Consider the following 8,489-nt stretch of genomic DNA (forward strand, 5'->3'; position numbering starts at 1 on the left):
CATATTTACTGACTTAGGGAGAGTTCCATGAGAAATTATGGAGTAAGACCAAGTTCAAAATACTGTATATTTTATTAGCCCATTTTTAAAACAATGAAGAAAAGCCCTCTACATCCACATACATGCATATGGATAAGCATCTGTACAATTAACACTACTTGTATACATGATAGGTGTGCAATGAAAACCATAGTCCATGTCTTATTGTCAGAACTGTGCAGGAATCAGGGAGGGATCTTGAGAGAGACAATGAAAGAAGACAAACAAAACGCAAAAAGAAAACGTTTGAAAACCAACATAATGATATGACTAATGTATTAATTTAAATATATTTATATTCATTTATAAATATAAATGAAAAACTTTAACTCTACATATTGTTGCTTCCTCCTGTTTCTCGCATCAGACTTATAAGACAATAGCAAATTCCCACTTGTTTTGATTCCTCAGAAAATGTTCTCTCTCCACAAAGTGGACAAATATCATTTCATAAATGGACTTACAATGACTGTCCTGGATAAGAACACAAAGATTCAATATAATTGAACGCCTCATTGCCATTAGAACCTCATCAAATGAAATTTTTATCTTTCTTTCTAGCTTGTGCTTTTCCTTGGAGAAACAAATCTATAAATTTAAAATCAGCACTACTTTTTATGCTGAATAAAATATGGTTGCACAGAAAATTGACTCCAGGAAATTAAAAATCAATGCACTTTGCGAACTGAAATAGAATGGGAAAAGTTGCTTTGCCCATATTGAAATGTCTAAGCCATGCAAACAAAAAGAGTCACTATCATAAAAAGAAAATTATAAGACAGAGCATTTGGCAGCCTTGCATGAGAAACAAAATTGAGTGAATGAGAAAATTTAACCTTGCCTGTGCCTTCTATAAACAGCCATCTAAGAAACTCATTGCTAATTTGCCTCCTTGAATTTACTATATTTGTTGGCAAATCGTTTGTTCAGGATGTTGTTGAAAAATGTTTAAGGTTTCTGTTATTAACTATCCAGACTTAGAGATATTTAAAACAGCAGCTGATAATGTGGTTGAAAAACGTTTTAATAAAATGATTGCTTATCTCCGGCCTTAACTTTCCAAAGAGGACACGAGAGCCTTTGAAAAATGGTTCTCCTGCCCCTCTCAGGACCCTCCTCCACCCACACCTGGATTTCAGGGTTGGGGAGTTAGTTGTTGAAGAAGCTGCCCCACTGTTAGCCGGGACTGGCGATCCCTTCTGTGGAGAAGACAGTCTGTGGCAGGGAGTGAAGCAGTAATTTGTCCTTCATAAGCCCTAAACGCGGCTCCTCTTTCTAGGGCCCTCTAGTGTCCCCTTGTATCGGGACTGACACCCAACCGTGGGCTCTAAACTTAGCAAAATTCCCCAGGGCGGAGGGGCAGCTGCCATAAGTGCACTTAGAAGGCCGGAGGCCCTGGCTGCGGGATGAACTCCCCGGCTTAGCCCACGGGGTAGACTGCCCCCTGGTGGTTAGTCTAACCCACGGAGAGCAATTATGATGTGTGATGGATGATAACGTGTTCTTGCATTCATCATAACTACCTACGTCCCCGAGAAGAGAGGGCAGGCATCTTTCCCTGTTTTGTTCACTGAGGTATCCCACACACTTAGGTACTTCTGGCACATAGTGGATGTTCACTGAATGTTTGCAGGTTGAACTACCCATTGGAACACACAAATAAGCCACTGGTCAGGGATGGCCAGAAGAGAGGGTCTCTGACTGCCCCCAGGGCTGGGTATGGATATCCAAGATGCCCTGTAACCACCTTACAACACCATGGCTGGATGTTCCGCTTCCCTGTGCTTTCAAGAAAATTGTCGGGGTCAGTCCTCCCCTGGAAGGTGCACTTAATCCATCCATCAGTGATCATGAACCACCATCTGTCCGTGCATTCAAGATATACAATTTATTTATATCCTGGGATGGGGGATAACCGAGGGATAAATGGAGACATGAATAAACAATAATGTGACTTATGGTTTCTCTTCTAGGCCCTAGATGAACTAGTTGTTAAGTGGACATCATCATAGATATCAGACAATAGGTTAGATATTCTCAAATCTTCACCTTGGTTCAAACCATTGGAAGCTTTAACTATATTTTGATCATAATAAGAAAATATCCTTTTTTACTAACATTCAGATAATTGACCTCCCCCAATGACCTTTTGTTAACTTGGGCCTCACCATCGCAGAGGAGAAAAATAATTACATAAAAAACGAAGCATGAGATGTCTCTGGCTTGAGCCTCACCAGTGAATTCTCAGAAGCCCCAGGCCCCGCTGCTTGCCTACATCTCCCCTTACGTATCTCAGTCTCTCACGAGCCATGATTGGTCAGGAAAACTACCACCAGCTCTGGCCTTGGGTTCCATCCCAGGTGAACAGACTCTAAGGATCCTTACCCTGCCCAGAGACTGTTTGGGCAGGCTGCACCCACCTGCAAGAACTCTGCTTCGGCTCAAGCCCTAATACTCAAAGGAGGATGAGAAATCATGTCTTGGAATAGGATGTCTGCTGCCCCAGGGCTAAGACAGCTTAGGAACCTGGCAGAAGCAGGACATAAATATTTCAAAGTTCAGGGGCCATCAGACAAAATAAATCCACAACTCCTTTAGGCTGGAGCCATGCCAAGCTTTAAAGATATTCCTATCACGGGCACTCAATAAATGATGAACACTGACTACATGGTGAAGGGCCACTCCAGGAAGGATTTACGATGCTTGGACATTACCCCAAAAAAGCACAGTTCCTGAAAACCCAGATAAAGGTGCATATTTGCTCTGCCTGAAACTTAACTTTAAGATCAAGGAGACCTTCTAGTTATAGAACCTAACTTTCTCTTCTTCAGCCCACAGATAGGGTTTCACACAGTCTTCAAAAGCTCAAAAGTGAACGTGGGCTGACTGCACCCTGCCTCTTTCAGACTCACCCCACACCTGCAGAATAACTGAAGGGGTGTTTTCAGCAAAAACTGACTTGCATTCTGATTCCACTTTCTTTCCACCCTAATTCCTTGAGTTGCTTTGGAAAACAACTAAATTCTCACGTATAAGCTCTAAGCAAAGAGTATCCAAGGCTTAATCCATGCAAATTTCAGAGGTGGAATGTGTAGGTGAAACTTGCTTTGCTTACTGCTAAAGAATCTGAGAGAGCTAACATTCAAAGGAGGTGTCTCCCATGGATTATCTCCTCCCCATGTGTCCTCTCGACATACCATGACCATCTCTTTAAGGTCAGCCAACAGCCAGCAGAGATAGTCTTTCCATCTGTTTCAGAAATCCCATGGCTTGTGCAACCTGGGAAAACTTGCCCATAGATGTCTTCCAAGAGCAGTCAGCTATGGACATGGGTGAGTCAGCACTCTGCCTCACCTTCTCGGATGTGATACCTTATCTAGGGGCAGGCACAATGCCAAGGTAATGGGGATCAGAGGGTAGGGGATAAGCAGATAATAACCGAACACACAGTCTTACTAGAAATTTATCAGAATTGAGGAATTGGAAAAGGAACAAGGCTGGGGTTCCTTCCAACGCTTTGACTGAAGAATTACTCTGTGATATCCCACTGAATTTTAACTAGCATTTTTTCAAGAATGAACTGAAAGCATTATCTGTCGCACTTTACACCGAAAATTGAAGCATACTCGAGGCATATAAAATTTATTTTCTTTTTTATAAAAATGAATTTACCTTCATTGTGTGCCTGGCCTAGTGCTTTATAAACATTCCTTATCACAATCTTCATCAAAATCAAGATGAGAAAACAAAGGCACAGACATGTGAGTAACATACCCAAGTTACATCACTGGCAAGAGTTTTGTGTCAAATTAAGAAAGCTCACCTCTTGGCTACACTGCTTCTAACTAGTGGTTCTCACACTGTGATCCCAGGACCAGAAACTCTTGGGGTTGGGCCCAGTAACCTTGTTTGAACAAGCTTATCAGGTGATTCTGATGCACACTAAGGTTCAAGAGCTGTTGAACTAAGCCTTTGGAATGAGGTTTTTCATTACTGAATGTTTCAGGAGAGGTCTGGGCAAATATCAGAAAAGAGTTACTAGAGTTCTTGCCAAGAACAAGTTAATAAATAGTTTCCCTTTCTATAGTACTGGGTGCAATATTAAAAACTGTAAGAAAATGTATTTATGAACATGTCAATAAGAAAGATATTTACTATGTTAAAATAACATTCCCCTTAGAAAGAGATTTACATGAACTTAGTGATTGATCTGATAGGAAACAAATAAGGAGGGTCAAAAATCTCCCTACATTTTATTGTCTCTGGTCACCCACTTCCTCTTTCCATTCTGTTCCCACCCTGGAACAAACCAATCTCATCTCTCACTCAGAAATGGACCCTAGTTTTCTAACTTATCCGACACCTCCCAATCTGAAACCCCACTCCATTTTGAAGCCAGAGTAATTTTTCTGAAAATCCGACTTTGCTTTAAACCCTTAAAATATTACTATTTTTTAATAGGATAAGGACCAAAATGCTTAAAAATTGTATGGAACCACAAAAGACCCAGATAGCCAAAGAAATCTAGAGAAAGAACTAAGCTGGAGGCATCACAATTTCTTATTTCAAAGTATATTACAAAGCAACAGTAATCAAAGCTGTGTAGTGTTGTCATAAAAACAGACACATAGACCAAGAGAACAGAATAAAGAGCCCAGAAATAAACCCATGCATATATGGTCAGTTAATTTATGGCAAAGAGAACAAGAATATACAATGGGAAAAGGAAAATCTCTTCACTAAATGTAGTTGAAAAAAACTGGACAGCCACATGCAAAAGAATAAAATCAGACCCCCATATGTCACCATACACAAAAATCAACCTAAAATGTATTAAAACTTGAACATAAGACCTGAACTATAAAACTCTTGGAAGAAAACATAGGAGTAAGCTCCTTAACAATAATTTTTTGGGTTTGACACCAAAAGCAAAAGCAACAAAAGCAAAAATAAATGAGCAGGACTACATCAAAATTTAAAGCTTCTGCCAACAAAGGAAACCATCAACAAAACGAAAAAGCAATCTACTGAACAGGATAAAATATTTGCGAATTATATATCTGATAAGGGGTTAATACCTAAAATACAAAAAGAACTCATATAACTCTATAGTTAAAAAAATACAAATTAAAAATGGGCAGAAGAACTAAATAGACATTTTCTCAAAGGTGACATAGAAATGGCCAAAAGGTACATGAAAATGTTCTCAGCATCGCTGATCACCTCAGAAATGGAAATCAAAACCACAATGAGATAATCTGGATAGCTATCATCAAGAAGACAAAAGATAACAAGTATTGACAAAGATATAGAAAAAAGGGAATACTTATTCACAGTTGGGATTGTAAATTGGTGCAGCCACTATGGGAAATAATATGGAGTTTCCACAAAAAAATAAAAGTAGAACTAACATATGATTCAGAAATCCCATTTGGGGCATATATCCAAAGGAAAGTAAGTCAGAATCTTGAAGAGTTATCTGAATTCTTGTGTTCATTGCAGCATTATTTATAATAGCCAAGGTATGGAAAGAACCTAAGTGTCCATCAATGGGTGAATGGATAGAAGAGATGTGGTATAGAGAAAAGTCAAAATGGTGTAGATGATAGAGGCTTGGCTTATCTGCTCTTACAACCACATCAAAGTTGTGACAGAAACACAGAGTAAACAGCAAGCACAGTCACCTGGGGCCTAGATGAACAAGCCCTACAACTAGAGAGAGAAATAAGAAATCACCCTGTAATGGGAGAAGGTACAGACTGGCTGAGGACAAGAGGCTGTGGCTGTTGCCAACTCCTCGTAAAGGGGCCATGTCCACGGACTTTCACAGTGACGGACCTGCTTGCTCTGAGCACCAGTGCTGGGTAGGCTGCTCCGGGGGCACCAGGGACTTACAGAGGGACACTGAGTTGTCAGAGTGAAGGCTAGAGGCGAGGCTTTCTCCCAGGTAGAAATGCTGGCGGTATACATTGTTCTTCTGTTAAGCCCTCCCCCCTTCCAGTGTGGACGCAGTGCCACCATAGCTGAGACACCATCAAACTGGATGACAAATGATGTTCCACTCAGATGATTCCCTGAAACTCTGCCTCCCCCAACTCAGGGCCATATCCAAGTCACATTCAGTTGTGTCCTCGGCAAGTCCCATGCAACTTGCTGAACAAGTTCCAAGATTCCCACTGGTGACAGCTAACCTTGGTTTCTGGCATGGCCTCTTGAGGCAACTGTGAGCACAACATCTGTGGACTGCTTGCTAAATCTTAACTGGTGGCCCCGGAGGGGCACAGTCTGGGGCTTAACTTGGCCTGCAGCTGAATCTCACTCAAGACTGTGCCACTGGACACGGACTACAAAAAGCCACACTAAGACTGAGAGACTAACGAGTTTTGCTTAGTACATAGAAATAGACACAGAAAGGCAGCCAAAATGGGAAGACAAAGAAGCAAAAACCATATGAGAGAACAGAATGAAGATCCAGAAATAAGGAAGTCAAGCAATTTAACGATGCAGAGTTCAAAACACTGGTTATAAAGATATTCAATGAACTTGGGGGAAATATAGATGAATTTAGTGAGAACTTTAACAAAGAGATTTAAAAAACATAAAAATGGAAATGGAAATTATGAAAAGGAACCAGTCAGAAATGAAGAACACATTATCTGAGATGAAGAATATAGTAAAGGGAATTAACAGAGTGTATGAAGAAGAGGCTCAAATCACCAATACAGAGGAGGGGGAAGCCAAGATCACCCAATCAGAACAGCAAGAAAAAAAAGCCAATAATATAATAATAATTTAAAGAGTCTTTGGGGCAAAATTAAGTGTAAAAACATCAGTGTCATAGGGGTATCTGATGAAGAGAGGGAGAACAAAAAGTAGAAAAACTATTTGAAGAAATAATTATAAAAAACTTACCCAACCTAGGAAATAGACATACAGCCCTAGGAAGCTCAAAGTCACAAGAAAGATGAACCCGAAGAGGCCCACATCAAGACACATATAATTAAAATGTCAAAGGTTAAATGCAAAGAGAGAATCTTAAAAGCAGCAAGAGAAAAGCAGTTATTACTTATAAGGAAGCTCCCATAAGATTAGCAACTGACTTCTCAAAATAAACTGTAAGCCAGAGGGCTTGGCACAAAATATTCAAAGTGATGAAAACCTGGAATATACAACAAAGAATACTTTATCCAACAAAGCTATCATTTAGAGTTGAAAGGCAGATAAAGAGTTTCCCAGACAAAAATAAGCTAACGGAATTCATTAACACCAAGCCAGTATTACAAGAAATGTTGAAGAGACTTCTTTAAGAAGAAAATATATTTATCAAAATTATGAATAAACAATGGTAATAACTATATATCTATCAACGACTACCTTAAATGGAAAATAATTAAGTGTTCCAACCAAAGGATAGGGTGGCTGAATGGATACGAAAACAAGGTCCATACATATGCTGCCTATCAGAGACTCACTTCAGATTAAAAGACACACGCAGACTAAAAGGAAGAAGATGGAAAAAGATATTGCCTTGATGGCTCTCGAGGGTATTGCACTAAATGAAGTCAGATACAGAAAGACAAATACCATGTGGTTTCACATACCTGTAGAATCTAAAGAACAAAATAAACAACAATAACAACAAATATGAAAATAAGCTCATAGATACAGAGAATATTTTGAGGGCTACTAGATGGAATGGGTGGTTGGGGGATGGTTAAAACAGGCAAAGGGATTAAGAAGTACAAATGGATAGTTACAAAATAGACATGGAGATATAAAGTGTAGCATAAGGATAATAGTCAACAATGTTGTAATATATATGTAAGGGGGAAGAAGGGTACTAGATTTAGTGATCACTTGAGTTTAATCACTATGCTGTACAACTGAAACTAATTTATTATTATATGCCAACTACAATTGAAAAAAACTCATTGAATTACACAATGTAAATATGAACAACTAATTATCTATTATATTTCAATAAAGCTGGGGAAAAAAGATATGATATACATATACAATGAGGAAAAGTATGATGAGAAGCAGGATATTTGCATAGTCTCAAAGTTTTGCCTCACTAGATTCTTATTAATGACAGAGGAGGAAATAGTAACTTGACACTGGAGAAATGGGATACTCAACCAAGTGATCAAATTTAACATCACTAGGATTGGGCAAATCAATGTCATGTGCCCCCTGATACAGTAAAGCATCACTTCAGTTGTAGTTCTGCCAAAAACTGCATGAACTGCATTCAAGCATGAGGAAACAGACAAACCCAGTTTGAGGGATAGTCAACAAAATAACTGAACACTACTGTTTAAATGTAAAGGTCATAAAAGATAGATGAAAGAAGGAGAGAGAGTGAGAGAGAAAGAAAGAAAGAAAGAAAGAAAGAAAGAAAGAAAGAAAGAAAGAAAGAAAGAAAGAAAGAAAGAAAGAAAGAAAGAAAG

The sequence above is a fragment of the Pteropus vampyrus genome, unplaced genomic scaffold (genome assembly GCF_000151845.1).
Source record: "Pteropus vampyrus isolate Shadow unplaced genomic scaffold, Pvam_2.0 Scaffold205, whole genome shotgun sequence".
In the NCBI taxonomy this organism is placed as follows: Eukaryota; Metazoa; Chordata; class Mammalia; order Chiroptera; family Pteropodidae; genus Pteropus; species Pteropus vampyrus.